Source organism: Macaca thibetana, chromosome 14, assembly GCF_024542745.1.
Source record: "Macaca thibetana thibetana isolate TM-01 chromosome 14, ASM2454274v1, whole genome shotgun sequence".
NCBI classification, from domain to species: Eukaryota; Metazoa; Chordata; class Mammalia; order Primates; family Cercopithecidae; genus Macaca; species Macaca thibetana.
Window position 1 is genome coordinate 25,181,157 of NC_065591.1, and position 21,272 is coordinate 25,202,428.

General features: G+C 38.7%; 1 protein-coding gene across 18 annotated transcripts in view; it reads left to right on the top strand.

Moving 5' to 3' along the window:
* The window catches only part of LRRC4C (leucine rich repeat containing 4C), a 1,316,491-nt gene that overhangs the window by 1,205,633 nt on the left and 89,586 nt on the right, over nt 1-21,272 (top strand). Inside the window, exon 1 of one of the 18 annotated variants that reach the window (XM_050758349.1) lies at nt 5,751-6,584. The exons of the other annotated variants lie outside the window; for them this stretch is intronic. The gene's annotated coding sequence lies outside the window, so the exon portion shown is untranslated. Of the gene's footprint in view, nt 1-5,750; nt 6,585-21,272 lie in introns of those variants that run through there. 18 annotated transcript variants of the gene reach the window in all.

The following is a 21,272-nucleotide window of genomic DNA, read 5'->3' on the forward strand; positions in this document are numbered from 1 at the left end:
TGCTCTAAGTATTCGAGATAAAGCAGCAAACAAAATCAACAAAAGCCCTGGCCAATTCTGTACTTAGAACATAGGGTAGACATGGGTGGGTTGGTAGAAGGATATATTAAAGAAAATAAACAAACATACAAAGTGTGTACATGTCAAGGACAGCACTGTCTCCATAGAAATTTCCTCAGTGATACAAATATTCTATAGCTGTGCTGTTCAATATGTTAGCCACTGGCTATAGGTGACCATTGAATACTTGAAATAAACCGAGTGTGACTAAAGCCTAATTTTAAGTTTTGTTTTATTTCAACAAATTTAAACTTCAATTTGAATAGCCACATAGGGCTAGTGGCTATCGCATCCGAGGATGCAGATCTAGATAGTTATAAAAGCACAGAACGTATGTGAGGGATGGGCAAGGCATAGAGAAGTGATTGCAATTATAAATAGAGTGGTCAAAAAGTGCATCTTGAAGAGACATTTGGGCAAATATCAAAAAGAGGTGAAAGAGCCAGCCTTGTAGATATTTAGATGATAATTGTTTCTGGCGTAGGATTGGGAAGTGCAGTGATCCAGAAGTGGATGCCACCTGGCTTGGAAGAGTCATGGAGACCAGTGTGGATACGACAGAGTGAGTGTGTGGAGAAAGGTAGGAGATGAAACCAGAAAGGCCATTGCCAGGGTGGGGAATCAGGAACTCTACCCTAAGTTTGGATGGATGGATGGATGGATGGATGGATGGATGGATGGATGGATGGTTGGGTAGATGATTGATTGATTGATAGATAGATAGATAGATAGATAGATAGATAGATAGATAGATGATAGATTCTTCATCTCAAGTTCACAATTAGAAACTTACGAGTCTCTTAGTTCCTCTGAAGATCTTTGTTGATGTGGAGGCTGGTTAGAAAATTTTACAGAAACATGTTCTTATTTCAGATTCACTGAGTCTAGAATTTTAAATGTTCTGTGATTCTCTAAGTAGCTCTTGGACTTGCATTTCCCCCATCACACTGAGAAACATTTATGACCATAACCCTTCTTAGGCCTCTCCTTGCCCTAGCAAAGTTACTCTTTTATTTTATTGGGATTGAGCTCATCTTTAAAATTCAATTGTGGTGGAAACATGTTATAGGAGAACATTTCCCAATTTTAATAGGCAGATAATACTGTAAAATTAATGAGAATTATAGGTCATAATGCTAAAGGAGATCTGAATACAAAACATTTTGGAATAAAAAACATTAGTTATATAAAACTGTATAGGATGTTAAGGAAATTTTAAGTATTCAGATCTGTCTTGAATATCATCTCACTGAAATATACCTGTCACATTATAAACCTTCTCAATGTATATTGACACTTAGCCACCATATAATAGACTTTTATTTGAGAAATTGACTTTTTCTATGATTTCATTTTTAAAACAAATCTGATTGCTTTGCAGGGATATTATAATGCCCCCCCTTTCCAAAGTTTATTTTTAATCAAGAAAATGTTTAAGCAAGGCTGTAGTTTTTTTCAATTAAACTTCAATAATTTGGAACTGCCATTTTTCAATTTAGTTTTCAAAATTTGTACCTATTTAGTTAGCTAGCTAGGTCATTTCTAAATAGTCCTTACTAACAGATGGAAAAAGATGAGAAAAGGCACTATTAATTGGGTACCTAATATGTGCTGAGGCCTAAAGACAGTCATATTATCTGTCATTTATTGCGTGACATTGAATAAATTTACTGAGTGAACAATACAATGATGAAGAATGACTGTTAATATTATTGTTTTATACATATATACTATGCATTGTAAATGCATTTATCTCATTTAATTTGTATACCAGGTTGGCAAGTTCATGAGTAATGCTTTCATGATAAAGAAATTAAGGAGATGCAGAAATTTACGTAAATATACACAAAAGTAGTACATGATAGAATCAGGACTCAATCCAGAGCCTTTTGACTATAAAAATCTGTGTCTTTTTTATTACAGTCTTTGTCTGTAATAAAAATTTGCTAATACCTGAAAAATAATATGTTGCATCTCGGCTTTGCTATTTACTAGCTGTATTTACTACTTCTTACTAAAGTTTATTAATCTTGCTAGACTTCAGTTTCCTTAGCTATAAAATTGTATTATATGAGATAATTCACGTAAAATACACAGAACAATGCTTAGAACAGAGTAAGCTCTCTATACATATTAACGCTTATTAATTATTTTATTTAAAGGTCTGCATATGTACATAGATAATTTAAAAATTTGCTAATTCCATGTAGCTTAATAAAATATATTTTCTAAGCCTCATGCTCCTTCACCCTTTCCAACCACATCACTCTTAAATTTTAGTCTTCACTAATTTATAGATTATGTGCAACCAGATACCATTATTAATGAGCTTAAAGGAAAATTAATTAGCTGCCTAATGACTTCCTTCCTCAGAACTGAAAATGATCCTGGATTTCCTCAGATGCTCTGTGATTGCTGCTCTCTGCCTGTAATCAGTGTTTTCAAAAAGATTGACTTGGCATTTCGCTGTCCATCCCTCAACTCCCCAACCCGCTAAAGGACTTGCAGTCTTCCATGACTCTGATGACCTGTTAGCAAACTGTGTTACTTTGTGGTGCAGAATATTGTCAGGCATGTTGATTATGCCATTTGTTTTCACTTTTACTTTTTATTGCATAACTGGCGAAATTCACAGAACAATTTTATACTTGTTCTGGCAGTTTCTGGGAATCCCCTGGATCTTTTTCTTGCAGTTCTGTGTTCTTTCTGGGCTATTCTTCCTCCCCTGTCTCCCATCTTCCACTTATTAATCTCATTTTAGAAGAGAACTAGCTTGTTCTTATCAAATGATTCATTTGGTCTCATGAAAATATTGTCTTCCATCTGGAAGAAATAGTCCAGTAGGACAAAAAAATAAAAACTCTCTATTGAGATGGGGGATTATGATGGCTAATGGAATAACTGGATTCTATTCATCCCCTATCACAAATGAAATGATCAGATCAGTCTTGGTTATGTACAAGTATTAGTAGCAAATATGAACGTCACAGTACAGCTGGGATTCCAGTTCCTACAGCTTTAGCAGTTACATATTAAAATTTAAAAATGAAAGAAATGCAAGAGGAAAGGGAAGGAGATGAAGACTACATTTTTAAACTTACATAAAAACTTTACCCTAAGTAGTGAGTGATGAGAGTAACACTCCAAGATAATGTATCTAAAAAATTAAGATTTGAATAGTTATTTTTTTAACAAGGGGAATTTCCCTTCTTATTTTTCTTATTTGCTCCATTTGCTCTGGTAGTGAAGTTAGGAATCTAACTTTGCACTTTGCCTTTGCTACTGATTCACAAAAAATACAGATTAATCTCATTACCAGCGTTGAACAAAGAAGGCCATGTTTCTCAGCTCACAGATCTTTTCCCTCTTAGTATTCTTGAATGCTCTGCAAATTTCCCTCTCCGCTCTTTGGCCTTTGGGCTTGCCAAAGAGTGTCTATTCTTTGAGCTCACTCTCTCCTTAGGCTTTTTGCCTTCTTAGCGGTTCTTAATTCTCTTCTTTGTTTCTTTCTTGAGCCAGTCCTGAGCTTGGTCCTCTCCCAGACTGCCTTTGTGTTTGCACTCTATGTGGAAATTTCCATGGACCCTCTCATATTTATGCAGTCAAGACCAGGGGCATGTCTTTTATTTCTTTCTTGGACCCAGCAGGGGTTTCCTGCCTGTTTTTGTATGTCAGTTTCTGAGTTAATTGGGCTAATCAATCTAGCGAATTTTCCTGAAGTTGTCCAACACCAAGGGTTATCTGGACAACAGTTATTGCAGCTAATCAGTGGAACCCCTAAGGGTAGAATTTAGTTTTTACTGGGCATGATTTAAGAGGCTGTTTCACCCTCTGAAAATTATTTCTGCCATTCTACAATTTATTGGACTTCTGAAAAATATACTTTAAAATGGTAAAATTGTGGATGTGAAAATGCTCAGGAGAGAGAGATGGATATTCAGGCAAGCATGGAGGTTACAGAGTAGAGAGCACCGAACAGTGTTTAGGAACCTTTGCACTTTGCCTTTGCTACTGATTAACTCAGTACCTCTCAGCAGTTCCTTGAACTTCATCTTTCTCATCTGTAAAGTGGAAATAATATTATTTCTTGATTATAATGTGGAGAATTTTAATTAGAGATAGATTGTGAAAGTATTTTTTCAAAAATCGTACTCAAAGTTGGGACGCTGGTGGTGGACACAGAATAGAAAGAAGAGCAGGAACAATAGTAATACCTTTTGTTGTAGTACTGCTGGAGGGTAACAATTGAAGCATTTTGCACCCAGTAGCAGGTTTGTGTCATTGATTAATGTCAATTATGCAGTCAGGAGTAAGGACTTCCAGGTCCCTTCGCGCAGGCTGTGCACAGTACAACTCCAGGAGTACCAGCAACACCTCTAATGTAAAATGTGAGCTCACTAGCTCTTTAATGATTCCTCTATTTATTTTTCAGACATTTTTGGACACAATGACTAGGCATGGCTTAGTGGGGGCGGGGGGGGAAAGACAAGGGAAACCTTTGGAGTGAATTAGTCTGCCTGGTTTACCATAACAAAATACCACAGACTTGGTGGATTAAACAACAAAACTTTATTTTTTTAGAGTTCTGGAGGCTGGAAGTCTGAGATCAGGATGCCAGCACAGGGGGTTCTGGCGAGGGCTCTCTTCCTGGCTTGCACACATCCATCTTCTGGTTGCACGCTTACACAGTAGGGAGAGAGTGAGCTCTCTGATATCTTATTTTATAAGGGCACTAATCCTTTTCCTTCTCTGATGACCTCATTTAATCTTGATTACTTCTTATCTCTAAATACAGTCACTTCTGGGCTTTGGGCTCCAACAAATGAATTAGGAAGTATTTTGAGGGAGGCAGGCCTATGCAAATCTACCCCAAAGTCAAAGGAAGTTGAGAGGCCAAAGAAAGGGCTCACAAATCCAGTTTCTTAAAAAGAAACATTTAATAGGGACTTAGGAACAGAATGTGTCTAAGGTAGGGACAAGACAAGACGGTCTCGCAAGAATGGATCCCAGGTATATAATCCCCCAAACCCAGGAATTATATACAAAGGCACATGTGCTTCAGAGGGAATGTGTAAGAATTTGCCATAAGGACAAGATTTACATAAGTACATGCTCTTATATAAGGAACAGTAGATAAACTGGAAATTTCAAAGGCCTTCCCAGAACTGGGGTTAATCAGAAGCTAACATGGCAGATAAGCATCAAAGATGGAGTTGCTCCAGCCTCCACAGGGGGAGAGGGGACACAATGTAGTCCACAGCATGGAGTAAGACAGATCTGAATTTAACTTTTGTTTACTAACAATGGGATTGAATTATCTTATTGCCATTTTCTAGCTGTTTGAGGTTGAGCAAGTACTCAAACTCTCTTTGAGCTCCTTTTTTTTCTCATTTTCAATTTGGGATCATACTATCTCCCATATTGTAGTAAGGATTACCAATTATGTAACGTATATGATAGAAAATAGATGCTTAATCAATACAGCAATCAGTAGGAAGAAAGGAAACTCATTCTTAATGTATTTAATGCTCCAACCTCATTCAATCTGTCACTTGAGATTAAATATGCCCATGTCACTTGAGATGAAATCTGTCTGAGCTCTCTGAGTAGGGAGATTATCGGATTATCTACCATATGTAGATATATCTATATCTACTATGTACATGTATCATAGATACCATAGCTACCATTCTGATTTTATGACAGAAGATGGATCTTGGGAATCAGGGTGGCCATATAATGTTCCTTTGTTTTGTCTACTAGGAAGGGGAGACCACAATAATTTGGAGGAATTCCATTAAGATCATTCAGCTACTCAATAGCAGCACCATGAATCTTGGCCTCTTGACTCCAATCTGCTGTTTTTTAAATGATTCCCGTAGTTCCCAACATTTTGTCCAGCATGACACATTCAACTGATGATGGTCACACAACCTATCCCTACAGGTGCTGGCAATGCTCAGTGCCATCATGTTAGCCAAATGCCATTCCTTTTGCCCTTACACAAAGAAGACCAAAATCCAAGTGAGAGAGAAAAAATATTAATAGGCATAACTGAATATCTTCTACTGGTAAGATTGTGGACATTATTTCCAAACTTTGTTGCTCTAATAGTACTACAATAACTTACCTGAGACACTCCAAAATATTGGCCCAGCCGCATTTTGCGACGTGGGTCAAGAATTGTGACTCTAAGTTGAGTTTTGCTCCTAAGTCATGGTCCTTTTGTTGAAAGGGCAGGACAAGAAAGCACTTCCAGGTGGTGCTGGCATTATGGTTCCGAGATATTTGGCCTATACCTTGATGTTTAATTCCCATTCTTGGTAGCCTGGGAATCATTTTCTAGTTTCCTTTATTTGGCGGTATTTCCAACTCAGCCATTTCACTAGCACTTCTCGGTGATTGCTCCCCAAGTTACTGCTGCTTCCCAGCTGTTTGCCAGTGGTAACAAAGAACGACGGCTAAGCACACAGAGTCTGGAACTACTCTGCTTGGATCCCAATCTGGACGTCAGTATTGACTAGGTACGTGACCTTGAACAAGTTATTTAGCATCCTTGCACCTCTGTTTTCTCTTCTGAAAAATGAAGTATGAACCTCATGTGTCTGCTCTGTTGTTTATATAATTTAATATAGGTAAAGAGCTTATTAGAATGGCACACGTAATGGATGCTATTAGAAATGTTGGATATATTATTCTTTTTTCACTGGGAACAAAGGCCCAATCTAACTCTTTGTACATATTGGAAGAGATACAACATTTCATTTATAATTCCTAGTTGCTTCAGAAATTTGTTAATATTCCTATAGTTGTTTTTTTTTTTTTTTTTTTTTTTTTTTTTTTTTTTAATTTGCTTGTGTTTGTCTTGCCTTGGCCCTTGTAAAAGTTGTGTGTTTTTACATACTACTAAAAGTAGTTTCTAATCTGGGCATGTAATCACCCCAGGTGCTTTGCTCCTAAATTCCCAACAAGCATTGAGTTTGTTTTTCAGAGCTACTGTGCTTAATTAATATTTATACAGGACTTAGTAAAACCATGAAAATTAACAGATGTCCTCACCTAGAACAGGTGGTGAATATATCAACAATTGCAACAAGAACAATAATGATACAATAGTACTTTTTAGATGGATCAAATAACTACTGAGTCTGATAAACATGGTTTCCACATTTACTTCCCAATCTGGTAAACATATTGTCAGGCAAATAAACATGACTCTAAGGATAATTTAAGATAGTCACACGACATATGAACTTTACTTTAGTGTATATAAACAGAAAACTAGAAATAACAGCATCATCAGCACATAGGGTTTATTCTGTCCCATGAAGAAGTCTGAAAATAGTGCAGAGAGGGTATGATAGCTACACAAAATCACCAGGGATCCGGGCATCTTTCATCTCTGTCCCAACATTCTAACACAAAGCTTTCAGTCTCAAAGTCAAAACACGATCCACAGTGACCGCTAAAGCTCCAGCCATCATGTCAACATTTCGGGAAGCAGAAAGGAAAACTGGAGAAATCACATTATGATGTTATCTCTAGTCTGAATTTACATCTTTAAAGCATCATTCTTGGAATTTTTACGTGACATTTTGGCTTATATCTCATTTGGCCAGAACTTAGTCATATAACTATACCGGGGTACAAGAGATTCTGGGAAACAAAGTATTTTATTTGGGGCTCAGTGTAGGCCCCAAACCAAACCCACAGTTTTACTAAAGAAAAGGGAAATATGACCTTTGGGCATAACTAGCAAATTTAAAATTAGCTTTTTTATTTTGAATTTTGGCACTTTGATGATTTTCCATATTGTTTATATGTTTAGATATAGTTACTTCTTTTGAGGCAATTTCTCATATTCTTGAAGTCTGTTTACAATTAAATAATGATTTTTAGTTTTATTCAAGTTTTTTTTTTAAATACATGCTACTTGCTTTCAAAAAGAACTGAGAAAACTTCCCACAAAAACATATATCTAATAGAGAAGCTTATTTTCTCATTATCTATTTAATAAAAACTTACTGTGTATTTTCTATGTGCCAAGCACTGGTTTAGGTACAGGGGATAGGAGTAAGCAACACAAGGTATCATCTACTATGGGGCTTACATATTGATGGGGAAAGATACAATAAAATCTATAATATAATTTCAGGTTCTGGTAAGTAAAGTATTGCAAGGGACTTGAGTGTGTTGCAAGGTACTTGAGTATGTTGCATGTTAAGATATGGTATTTTTTTGCTGGGTGCGGTGGCTCAGGCCTATAATCTTAGCACTTTGAGAGGCCAAGGCAGGCAGATCACTTGAGATCAGGAGTTTGAAACCAACCTGGCCAACATGGTGAAACCCCGTCTCTACTGAAAATACAAAAAAAAAAAAATAATAATAATTAGCCAGGCATGGTGACAGGCGCCTGTAATCACAGTTATACAGGAGGCTGAGGCAGGAAAATCACTTGAACCCAGGAAATGGAGTTTACAGTGACCCGAGATGACGCCACTGCACTCCAGCCTGGGTGACAGAGTGAGATTCTGTCTCAAAATAAAAGAAAAGAAAAAGATGTATTTTTTACAAAATGGTCAAGGTAGACATTCTGGGGGAGAGAGATAAGCAATACAAATGCCCTCAAGGAAGTGTTCTTATAGAAGCTTGTCCTTGTTGTGCTCAGGAACAACAAGGAGGACAAAGAAGCTGGAGACCAAGGATGGAAAGGGAGAGTTGTAGAAGATGCTTTCAACAGATGCAGGGATCAGAGCCACATAGCCCAGGAAGGGGGATAATTTTCCAGAACTTTGAAGAGGACAGCCAACATCCTGCAGCAGATAAAGCAAAATAGAAAGCTGGACACTCTATATTTTACTGTTCATTTTCCCGTTTTTCCACTTACCGGTTATTTAATAATTGCCTACTCTGTCGGAGACCCTTCATCAGGTCCAGAAGATAATACATGAATAAGAAATCTTCTCTTAGCTCAAGGTTTTTACTCTCTAGAGATCTGAGATAAGCCCAGAAAGCTTATAAGCTCTAAACTTTATACCTGCATATCCAGCAGGTTTTATTTTTTTATATTCTCTTCTGCATAATGGAATCTTTATATACAAATAAATCTTGAAAACTATATCTTAACTCTTAACTCTTAAGTTCATTTGTCTTCATTCTTGAAGACATAGAAATCTTCATCCCACTCTTGAACCTGTCTCACATCTCTTCCTAAAGGATCCTATACTGTGCAAGTGTGTGATGTACTACTCCCTCTAACTAGCATGCCCTTCCTTCCTTCTCTCTCCAGCAAAGCTTTGTCTTTTTTCAAGGCATCTCCTTTGAAATCATTCTTTCCCCATAGAATTAATTGCATCTGCTGGTTTTCAACCCAATACTTCTCTTTTATCAGGCATCGTAGTATATTGTTATCGTTTACGCTTACATTATTCTTTTTCACTAGAATTAAAGTTCCTGAGGAACAGAATGCAAAGCATTTTTGTTGCTGAATCTCTCATTTCCAGCAAAGTGCCTGACACACAGGTAGTGTTAAAAATATTTTTGTTACACCTGTAGTCCCAGCTACTCAGGAGGCTGAGGCACGAGAATCGTTTGAACCCAGGAGGCAGAGGTTGCAGTGAGCTGAGATCGTGCCAGTGCACTCCAGCCTGGGTGACAGAATGAGACTCCATCTCAGAAATATATATATATATATTTTGTTAAATGGAAAAAACGTCCATCAAAAAAGAGGCTAATGTTTGGAGTAAATAGAAAATTCCCAAAGTGTACTTTGATTATATATTATTTTCTCTCCAAAATTCTTTATTTGAAGGAAAGCTTTTAGCCTTTATCACCAGTTATTACTAAGTAAAATGTGTGTGTTTTCATATTCCAATTAAATCTTCTGCATTGTTTACTAGTTAAGTCTTTTAAATAATTTACTAGGGGGCCTTTTTTTCCTGCATATTTATTGAATTGAAACCACTTAGATTTAATTCATTTTATGATGGACAGTAGAAATATGGCTGTTGTGAAACAGCTACCTTGCGGCAAGCATAAACCCTGGAACAGCTTTATGTTTATAAATATGTTAATTTATGTACTAGACCACAAGCTCTTTACTAGTCTGTGAATCCCTTAAGGACAGGGAATGTGCCTTATTCATCTTCACATGTCCTTTTTAAATTGCTGGGATACAGGTACACAGTCCTTTATTTGAAATCTTTAGGGGGAGGTGGTGTGCTGACAAATGTGTAACAACTGACCCTTAGGAAGAAGACGCACGCGCGCACACACACACGCACCCCCATACACGTGCATAAAAGAAAGCCCAGATGTGGTGCATTTGACTATTTTCTTGTGTAAATACCATCCCCCTTGGCTAATTTTAAACTACCAAGTTGAAGTTGGTGAATGTGCAGTTTGGAAGAAATGGAAACAATTGGCTAAACCATAAACTGACTTTAGGAAAACGTCAATAGGGAACTAAAGGAGTTTTAGATCTCAGAAGATTTCCGATTTTAAGAGGCTAATACATGCGTATGTTATATATTGTGTAACACCACTTGAGGTATCTGGGGCAATACTTGTAATAACATATATTAATATTTATGCAGCAAAATAAATGAGTATTCATACTAAGAGGGATGTATAAGCACCAGACATTGGAAAAATAGCTTTCGGTTGTCAGGGTTCTTTTTCCCTCTTGTTTTCAATTTAGAATTACATATAAGATACTAGGACTCTACTTTAATACTAAAAAAAAATAGTACTTCAGTGGAAACATATTCATGATTTATATCACACCAATCTAGGATATTCAGTTCTAGTCCTATTATTGCCTTTAATCTGTTTTGCACCTCTGTAAATTGTAGGTAACTGGTATGCAAATTCTGTCTTGTCCAGTAGAATTTCAATTGACTTCCCTCCCTCCCAGTGGAAAAATCACTTTGTCTTCATTTGCAATTTGCTCAACATTCCCTTACTCCATGTAATTTTGTAGTGTTTTGACTTTTCCTTTGAACTGGTATAACATCTGCTTGATTTCCTCATCTCGTATGAGCAAAGTAAATTATTGAACTCATGTTCATTTTTATATGTACATAAGGGTCATGACTGTACATTTTTCTGAAAATTTCTTTTAGCACAATACAGGAAAGAGATCAGATATGTTCTAGAAAGCTTCTGAAGGCAGAACGTGGACTGATGTAGTATCATAAGTAAGTAGGTTTCCTTGGTGTCCCATAGCATTGTCAGAAATGAAGAGCCAGGAAGCAGTGGTGTGGGTGTCCCTGGAAGTTGATTCCTTCACTCACAGTGCTCTATTGAGGCTCTGTACCTCTGACTGCCATGTGTAAAGGGTGCTATGGAACTGGATGGAATGCTATCTTTAAAGCTTAAGTCTAATTTTTTATAGTTCTAACTCTTCAATTGAGTATGAATCAAGTGAAATAGTGAAACTCAGTAAATCATTAATTAACCTAAGATGACCAGGAGCTTGGATGAACAGATGACTGCATAGTTGGCTGATGAACTCCTACAGTTCCTTAAAAATAAGGTCTGTTTTAGGAAAGCAAGGATGTTTTAATCATCAGAAAAGTAGCTCTTGCAATCCATTGACTCTCCTATTTCTTTATTTTTGAGACAGTATCTCACTCTGTTGCCCAGGCTAGAGTGGCAGTGGCATGATCATTGCTCACTATAACCTCGAGCTCCTGGGCTCAAGTTCTCCTCCTGCCTCAGCCTCTGGAGTAACTAGGTGTGCATCACCACACGTGACTAATTTTTAAATCATTTGTAGAGACGGAATCTTGCTATATTGCCTCCCTGGGCTGGTTTTGAACTCTGGGCCTCAAGCAATCCTCCTGTCTCAGCTTCCCAAAGTGCTAGGATTAAGGCCTCTTATCCTTTAAAACCATAATGCCTGGCTTTATGCACAATTGTGCCCGATTCACACTTTCCCACAGCTTGGAAAGCAGCTCTAACTGTGTTTATATTCCATCACCCAAACTTCTTATTCTACCTCCAAATGAATGCATTTGCAAAAACATCAAAGGAGAGAAAAAAAAATGCCATTTCAGCTACATTGACAGTTCTGTACAATATATTAAGATTGATCAAGGCTTGGGTAATGAATTCGTGAACATTGGCCTTCTTTCTGTAACTGAAAAGATGTGGGGTCTGAGAGATTGAATTGTTTGATGTGCGGAGGACTGCCATCACTGTTTCTTACAAGGAAATAATCTGCCTAGGGTTGTGTTTGTGTGTTTGTTTGTTTGTTTGTGAGTGTGCGTAGTGTCCCCTTCCCCCAGGTTTATGCCTCTTATCTATTGCCTATAGTGCAGAAGTCATTCTTACCAGAGCCAAATCTAATGAGTACATGAATTCTATCTGTTAAGAACAAAAGGAGAGCTAGTGAAATGCAAATTTCGTCCTTCCCCCCGCAACACATCCACATAGATGTACATTCACATACTAAATCCTAACAGTAACCTGATTTAGAATCCCTGTGTGTCCCACCAAATAACCAGAATTGACACACATCTTTAACAGTCATGGACTCTGGGACTTTAGGTCTAATTGCAAACCCAAAGTCATTCCAATGAGATGGACATTCACCACTCAGGAGGGATTATTTTTCCACACCCTGCATTGAACAATTACTTAACCTGCCTGAAAAATGTCAATAGGCCAGGTGCAGTGGCTCACTCCTGTAATCGCAGAACTTTGGGAGGCCGAGGCGGGTGGATCATTTAGGGTTAGGAGTTTGAGACCAGCCTGGCCATCATGGTGAAACCCCGTCTCTACTAAAAAAAAAAAAAAAAAAAATGCAAAAATTAGTTGGGCGTGGTGGCAGGCACCTGTAATCCCAGGTACTCAGCAGGGTGAGGCAGGAGAATCACTGGAACCCGGGAGGAAGAGGTTGCAGTGAGCTGAGATTGTCCTGCTGCACTCCAGCCTGGGCGACAAGAGTGAGACTTCATCTCAAAAGAAAAAAAAAGAAAAATGGCAATAAATTTCCATTCCATTCTCTGTCCTATAAAATTGTTGGGAAGATTACCTCAATTAATTTTCTCAATTTTTATACCTTTAACTATATTTATTGAGATATACGATGTGTCAGGCACTATAGTGCTTATTACGGGCTAATAAGATAAATAACTTTGCCCTTGAAGAGCTCCAAACCTAGGATACAAGGTGCTGTCAGTACATAGCTATGAAATTATTTTGAAAATATATTTCATAAGAAAGATAAAAATAAAATAAATATATGTTGTGAAAATAAAAATATTACTTTTGAATATAAGGGGGCTGTGAAAAAGGAGCAACAGAGATTGCTCAAGTAATACCTTTTTAGAAAGCAAAGGTACTTAATGAGCTTGTGATTTCCATCTTTTGATTGAGAACCAAGCAGGCGTCTCAGGGTCAACTATTAACATACTTGTAGCTGAATGATATTTTCTTTGATGAAGAACCTAGTTGGTCAAATAATAAAATAACTTGATTAGCTGACTGACTGGTTACTCCTTAATTTTAAAAATCATGCTAAATGTTTTGATAAGGGTGAGAATGTGGGAAAACATCCAAAATAGGAGAATGTCTAGACCTTAGAGACAGGAAATTTCAAGTAGTGAAAGGAGGGAGGGGAATATAATGAGTATATATAGCAAAGTCTGCAGGAGAATAGAATTTTTAAAATAAAACTAATTTATGAACATCATAGAGTTTTCAAGGTCATGACTGTAGTCTAGAAAAAAAAATTACTAAGCTATTATTCTTCTCACCCCCCTAATTGAATATGTAGTGTTTTTTCTTGAGGGTTTTAATGAGATAAAAGTACCAAGTCTTGTATCCTTTCCCTGAGCTACTCAAACCTCACCTAGATTGCTTCTATAAATTTATAGGGTTAAGAAAACACTACTGAAAGCTGAATGCATTTGTAATTCATTCTGAGGATACCTGATCTGTGGGTCATATCCTGAATTATCACACCGCAAATTTTATTTTTCTCAGGTAAAACAAAACCCCTTTAGTTGCCTCTTCTATAACTGGAGTTACTGTATCTTCAGGCACTCCCTTAGGGAGATTCTTTGACAAAAACAAATGTGAACCTAAGGCTCAGCACCTTCTGTGAAGGCCCTGGGAAGGCTTAACCTGGAGCAGAGAAGCTTTCTTCAGATAGTTAAAGGATGCGTAAAATATTAGGCATATTCTATAAGGACCTCAAGGGTAGAACTATCAGTGGGTAGAATTCCTAGTGAGACAGATTATGGTTCCTTGTAGGGAAGAATTGTCTAAGGTCAAGGTTGATGAAGGAAGGAATGAATACCCAAGAAGTTAGGTGCTGGGACCCCTGCTCATGTCCAGAAACCTTTAAGTATCAGCAGCGAAAATTGCACTGGCCAAACCTAAGCAGGTCAGGAAGTTTATTCAAGGATATTGCAATAGGGAGCAGAAGCTAGAACTAAATCTGGACTCAACTCTCCACTGAAGAACGGGAAGGATTTTTCTAAGAGTTGGGTGAGCTCAGGAAAAAGGCCTGGAGGTTGTTAAGGGGAAGTCATAAGCTGTCTGTATTTATCAATTGTCTTTATCCAAAGGGAAAATACACTTTCTTTGTCTTTAAGATTGAAGGTAGTTTTGCAACTTAGAATAAGGCAGAAAAACTCTCAGAAAAACTGGGTGATAGCGGCGCTATCTCCTTGTTGTTTACATTTCAAAGAGATGGACCCTAGGTTCTTGAGAGAGGTTGCACAACTGACAGGAGGCTTTTAAAAAGATTTCCATGTCAAAGGGGCAGAGAAAGGATTTATAATTACATGTTTTCTAAAGCAAATGCTATAAGAAAAGGGACATTAGGGACCTAGAGTCAGGAAGAAGCCTGCTTAAGGCTTAGTCAAGCTGAAGGAAAGGATAAAGCTGCCGGGTCAAGCACGTAGGAGGGATGTTGTAACCTAAAGTCAAGTGCAGAATGGGTGGTCTGAAAGGATCACCATTAAAATATCTTCCTGGACTGGCAGGGGACTCACATCTTTAATCCCAGAATTCTGGGAGGCTGAGGTGGGAGAATTGCTTGAGGTTAGGCATTCCAGACCAGCCTGGGTAACATGGTGAGACTGCCCCCCACCACCCATCTCTACAAAATATTATCCAGGCATGGTGGTACACACCTGTCATCCCAGTTACTTGGGAGGTTGAGGTGTGATGGTCTCTTGAGCCCGGGAGTTTGAGGCCACAGTGAGCTGTGATTGCACCACTGCAGTCCAGCCTGGGCAACACAGTGAGACTCTGTGGGCAACACAGTAAGACTCTAAAAAAAGTCAATAAAATAAGATAAAATCTCTTAAAAATCTCAGATTTCCTGTGTCTGCACTTTAGCTAAAAAGATCAAGAAATGGGGAGCAGCTCACAAGGAATTCCATTCATTTAGATATTTATCCAGTCAGCGCTTCCACATGGTTTAGATGAAATGCCTGCATTTTTAGTGAGGGAGCTTGGATCGGTCTAAAATCTAGAGGTCCCATTTTCAAGTGAGATTCTGTTTCATACTAATTATTTTTCCTTCATTATTGCTTCCCTCCAGGACCTCAAATTATTTCTCTTTTTCTATTTGTAGAATTCAGGGATTTAAAAGTTCATGTTTTTGCAGTTGTATTCATCAGTATTAGGTAGAAACATTTGCTAGTACTGCTAATAAATTGTGAGCTTCTACTTTTAGTAACCAACTACCTCACTCAGGTTAAGGAACCCCAGGCATTGTGAAGCTAATTAAACATAGTAAACATCCCCTCGCCTTTTTGTATTTGAATGGAAGAAAGGTATAAAAGCCAACAAAGCCTATCTTATACTTGTTTATGAGTTTTGACGGTAAGAGAAGAGGAAAAATATCACTAGAGCATTTATTTACTCTGCTCTTAAAAGTCTTTCAGATATAGTTTGGAGCTTTTGTTTTTATTAAACGTTGTGGTTCTTTATTGTATATTAATATTAATGGAGTTGCTGCCACTAAACTCACAGCAGATCCATATCATTTCAGGCTGATTGGAATTGAAGGTGAGTGAACTCCAGTTCTTTAAGGGAGTCACAAACAAAAATACCCGGTAGCAAAGGGATGATTGGATTTCCTAATAGAGTCTGTGCAAGGCTTGCTAATTTAGAGGGGCATTCTCAAATATTACAGAGGCTAGGATTTCCCTGGGGAGTTCACTTGGGCACAGCCAGTGAATCAGTGTTTAAATGACATTATTTTTAGAATGATTTGCAAGAAAGGACTAAAAAAAAAAAGCAAATAGATGATTTTATAATTAATATTTGAAATGACTTGCAAGTGCAAATCATGCGAGACCCATTTGTCTCGTAGGAGAGGCAGCTGAGCCCTCTTCTGTCCTGCTCTGCGGGGTATTAGGTCAGGGAAAATGCTCCCGGAGTAAAGCAGTGAATTTGCCTAACAGCTTCCCCATTAAATGGCCAAGCTTTGATTATTACTGTTGATAGCTTTGCCCCTTCCCTTCATGCATAGATCCCTACAGGCTGGTTTGAGGTTGCGCCTCAGCTGACCCCGTAATTGGAATTGATAACTGACCATCACACAGGAACTGTAGACATTTGTCAACTGCTGTCATCCTTACAGAGCTAGAAATGGCCCTTCCCCTATTCGGGAAATTAAGCCCACAAAGAGTTTTAGAATTTGGGACCTCTGAGCTTCGTCTAGCCAACTCATTCATTTTACACAAAGGGAAATGAGGCCCAGAAAGGTTACGTGACCTGCCTGTGGTGGTATAATGTGTTGGGCACAGAGGGAGAATTATAACTCAGCTTTCCTCTCCCTGCTTGACTTTCCCTTCACCTGACACCATTTCTTTATGATTAATTTTCTCAAGGTTAGAGGGTAAGTTGGGGCTGATGTGTGAGTGGGAACACAGTTGTTAATCAGCCATATACACACACACACGCACACACACATATATGTATACACACACACACATATATATGTGTACACACACACACATATATATATACACACACACACACACACACCTACTTTGGACAGCCTCCCTCTGGCCAGCCAAGTGTGGAATCCCCATTTTTTTTTTTTTTTGGATAATCACACAGGACCCTCCAAGGAAGGCTGTCCCTATGCTTTACTGAAAAGCTATTTCCCAAATGTTGTTTTCCTTAATGATCCCAGCCACTCTGATTGTCTCTTGCTGTTATACATACGGGAAAATCATGGCCAGAGGTGTTGAACACCTTGCCCAAATTCACATAGCTTATAAGTGTAGGAAATGAGATTTGAACAAAGATCTTTGTGATTCTAACACCTTGAGTCTGTAGCCAAAATTATATGTTAATTTGGCTTCCTTCTCACTTTCATCTAAACAACTGATTTAGCCAAATGTCAGGGGTGATTCAAACTGGTGTGTAGCGAGGGCTATGCGAGGTTGCATTGGCTGCCTGGAAACTTCTTCTTTCATTTTCTACCCCACATTTCCTCTCGGGTATTCCAGCCTAAGTTTACTTCTATTTTTTCCCCATGTAGCCGTGGAGACAAGCACCTATTCTAAAATCACTGCTCCCTGTAGCATGGATTTGCCTCTCTGCCTCTTTATAAAGCCTTAAAGCAAGTGTTGTTCAAAATGGACATCTGAGTCCTTACAGAAGTTCTATGGGTCATTCTTACATCTGCGCTTCCATGGGGTCTGCAGACTTTACTGACCCTTTGAGAAGAAAGCCACCAGCCCGTGGGTGGAGTTACTGAATAGAAGGCGTTCACTTCCACTGCTGAGGGGGAAAGCAAGAAAACCTCTTTCTTCCAGTTAGTTTGGGAAGATAAAAGTGAAAGGCTTCATTTCCTAGAAGAAGAGGAAAACATCTGTTTAGTTTATTGCTGTACTCAGTAACAATGATGCATTTCCTTTTCTTATCTCAAAAAAAAAAAGGCCCCAAAAAAACCAGTAAGCCAGTGAGAGAAAGAATGAGTGGTAACTAAGAGAAAAAACAGGGAATCCATAGATTGATGAAATACCTCATTTGCAAACGAAACTCTAAAGAAGGTGAGGTTGTTGCTAGTAAGCAGCTCCCACTGCCAAGTGTGAAGTTGAAGGTTGAACCTGACAAGTTCAGTCTGGTGTGTGCCTTCTCCCTTGTGTGCCTGCGGGATGGATACACTTGTATGACTGGAACCAAGACCTCTTCTTCTCTCTCTCTTTTTCTCTGGCCTCCCTGCATGCATGTGGACATGAGCATGCATCACATAAATTCCTATTTTTTTGATGGAAAATTCCTATTCCATCACATAAATTCCTAAACACACACTACATTCCTCTTCAACTTATTGCATGAAGATTTGTTCAGCTGGCTACTTCAGAGAGGGTATATATTTTCTTGAGTAGCAATGGTTTGGTGGAAGAACCAAGGAAAAAGATGTGACCCTCAGGAGTTCAGATTAGCAATTCAGCTTTACCCGACTTGCAAGGATTCTGTGGTGTTGACTCAGGCTTTCCAAAATTTTGAAAGACTGCTTGAAAAACTAGATTTTTTTTTTTTTTGACATGGAGTCTCGCTCTGTTACCCAGGCTGGGGTGCAGTGGCATGACCTCAGCTCACTGCAACCCCCACTTCCTGGATTCAAGCAATGTATGTATGACTAAAGGTAATAAACTAAGGGGAACTGAGAAAGTCATGTTTATTCAGATTTTTCTTGGTCTCTCTGTGTAGCATTCTTTTCCTTCAGACAGGGGGCAGGACACCTGTCAGATGAGGATCTTATGGCCCATTTTCAGGGATGATGAAAGCTGGCCTTTGTGAACAGCTTTCACACAGAAAGGTCGGGGAAGGTCAGAGAATCACCTTTCTGCTTCTGGTGTTTTCTCAATTTCTAAGGTACCATGTTTTGAAGTAGTGTGTTTTGAGTACCCACAAAAGCTTTATTAAGAGTTTTGTTTTGTTTTGTTTTGAGATGGAGTCTCACTGTGTCGCCCAGGCTGGAGTGCAGTGAAGCGATCTCAGCTCACTGCAACCTCCACCTCCCAGGTTCAAGCAATTCTCCTGCCTCAGCCTCCCAAGTAGCTGGGATTACAGGCACCTACCACTAGGACTGGCTATTTGTGTGTGTGTGTGTGTGTGTGTATTTTTAGTAGAGATGGGGTTTCTCCATGTTGGCCAGGCAGGTCTTGAACTCCTGGCCTCAAGTGATCCACCAGTCTCGGCCTCCCAAAGTGCTGAGATTACAGTCATGAGCCACAGCGCCCAGCTGTATTAAGAGTTTTAATTGACAAGCAGGGATCGCTGGGACAGCCACAGAATGACAAAGGCCCTCAGAGGTAGGTGGTCCTGAGTTCCGAGTTTTCAGCAGCATTTCTGACTCTGTGACCTTGAACCAATTATCCTCTCCGAGTTTGCTTTTACATCTCGCAGAACATAACACCTACTTTGCAGGATTCTTGGGAGGGTTAAACAAGAGAACATCCCTGGAGTTATCTAGCAGAATATCTCACAGGCTGATTCTCATATTCTGTAGTAGCCTGCACTTTCTGCAAGGAAATTTCCCAGAAGGGAAACTATTTAGGAAGCAAAATAAATAATAGATTAAAATATGTATAATCAGATATAGTTCAGCCATCTTAAAGGAATGTTGTATAATTAAACTCTAGAAGCTTAATATCTGTATAAGATAACCAGTCGCTTCTATTTCTACTATGTAAGGTGTTCTCTTTCTTGGTCTTTCTGGAGAAATCCATTCACCTGCTCAAGCTAAATGAAAGATGAAAAGGGGAATCCTTTAAATATAAATATCTATGAAATCATGTCTTAGCTCAAAACTCACTGGCTCATTGCAATCAGGATTAAAAACAAAAACAAAAAACCTTATTGTTATAAAGACCCACAAGGCCTTATGCAATTGGGACTCCTCCTTCTCCAAAAACCACAACAAAATAACTCTTTGCCAGGTTCACTCCTGTAATCCCAGCACTCTGGGATGCTGAGACAGGTGGATCACTTGCGGTTAGGAGTTTGAGGCCAGCCTGGCCAACATTGTGAACCCCTGTCTCTACTAAAACTACAAAAATTTGCCAGGTGTGGTGGCAGGCACCTGTAAGCCCAGCTACTTGGGAGGCTGAGGCAGGAGAATTGCTTGAACCCAGGAGGCAGGGGTTGCTGTGAGCCAAGATTGCCCCACTGGACTCCAGCCTGGATGACAGAGCAAGATTGCATCTCAGATAAATAAATAAGTAAATAAATAAATAAAAATAACCCTTTGCCCTCAACTTCTGTCTCTCTTCCCCATTATTCTTCTTTAAACATGTCAAACATGCTCCTGCCTCGGAATCTTTGTATTTGCCTTGCTGCTGCCCAGAACAGTTATTTCCAGTATACTCACAAAGTGCATTCTCTCACTTCCTTCTTGGGGGGACTTATGGAGAAGGTAATCTGCATGGTTTACATTTTTGTATCAGTTTCTGGGAGTGTCCATGTCTGACCTTGTGCCCTGATTCTGAAATCCCCTCTAAGTCCAGATTGACTCCATTTAGTATCCAGGCACAAAGTAGCATCCATTTAGAAAGCTTGCTGAATAAGCAGACTGGAGGAATGTAAATACATGCAGAATTATTCCATATCTCAGATCCAGAAAGGCCTATGGGCACGGATGGGTGCCTATGCTAAATAAAAGCTGGCATAAATCTTAACCTAGAATTGGAATTTAAAATGGAACTTTATATGAGCTTCAAAATGGACTTTCTTGAACTCTCTCAAATGAATAAATAAATAAATATAAAAATGGATTACATGCTGTAGTGCATCTTGACATGTAGACTGGGGATATTTGCATTGATATCATAAGAGGGAATATTTGTAGCAGATATCTGTATATCTCATAACAATTGTTAATTGAGGAGGGAAGTAATTGAATCGTTGGACTTACTAACTCAGGTGTGTAATGGAATTGTTATGCTGGATCTCTGCTGAAAATAGATGGCTGTAGATTTATGAGCTAGAATCAGACTTCACTATTTTGCAGTACGTAAGTGGGTACACAGTCGTAGTACATGGGTGTGTGTCTCTCTGTATGTATTTGTCTGTATGAAACCAAAGTTCAGGAATATGTCATTGCAAACATTTAACACCTATCTGTCCCTTTCTCTTTCCTTTTTTCTCTTCCTGCTTCATTTATATAGTCAATGAGTAAATGATACCCACTCTAAAAGCCCTTCCTGGCTCTCACCCCATCTCCA